The sequence below is a fragment of the Papilio polytes genome, unplaced genomic scaffold (genome assembly GCF_000836215.1).
Source record: "Papilio polytes unplaced genomic scaffold, Ppol_1.0 DF822910.1, whole genome shotgun sequence".
Taxonomy (NCBI): Eukaryota; Metazoa; Arthropoda; class Insecta; order Lepidoptera; family Papilionidae; genus Papilio; species Papilio polytes.
In genome coordinates, this window is record NW_013526294.1 from 1 (window position 1) to 842 (window position 842).

Here is an 842-nt window from a genome sequence, read left to right on the forward strand (position 1 = left end):
TGCATTGTGCGTTATTTTTGCAAACGGCGCGCTGCGAGATACGCGCGGTCAGGGTAAGGACGAATGCAGTGACGTGATAAACCTAATCTAGACAGTCGCCGGCCGCCGCGCCGCCGCAACGCTGGAACATACTAAAATAACATCGACAACCAAGTAAACAATTTATTTACATTAAAGTCTACAGACGAGGAAAGCTATAGTAAACGTATAGTGAATTTAATGATTAAATCAGAGTGAGGTGTTGCACAAATGGAAGAAATCTCCCCAACGACGGAGGTGGTCATCCGCGATGCCAGGATAGATGATATGCCGGAGGTAGACAAAATGATACAGGTAACTAGAATTTTATTAAAAACATTTGTTTTTTGAAATTGAACCTGTGTTTGGAAGTCGAAACACTTTAAATTAAATTGTAAGACGTAGGATTATGGGGTTATCGTTACGAGAAAACTGCTAATGAAAGTTGTGTGTTTCATTTACTTAATGTACCTTAAGTAATAATTGTATTATGAAAGTGTGTAACCATTTAATGGTAAACAATTTTTATTTTGACTTTAATTTAGGAACTGGCTGTTTATGAGAAATTGACCGACGATGCGAGACTAAACGCTGCAGGTAACAATTTTACATAACCGGTTGCTCATCGATAAAATTGTCCCAAAACACTTACAGAGTTTAAATAAAAAAAAATGAAATAACACTGAAAACTCCTTTTGCCATTCTAACATTATGTGAATTAAAAATGCAATATTTTGACTTTGAGCATGATAACCGTATAGTTGAAAATTTAGTTTGATTCAGACTTAGTGCGCGACGGATTTGAGTCCCCGGCGGCGTTCGGC

General features: G+C 37.6%; 1 long non-coding RNA gene across 1 annotated transcript; it reads left to right on the plus strand.

Annotated features, from left to right (window-relative positions):
• The first annotated feature begins 6 nt into the window (after positions 1 to 6).
• On the plus strand, positions 7 to 842 carry LOC106105301. Its single transcript, XR_001225729.1, has 3 exons — positions 7 to 333; positions 564 to 615; positions 802 to 842. It is a non-coding gene; the product is annotated as an uncharacterized LOC106105301 (long non-coding RNA).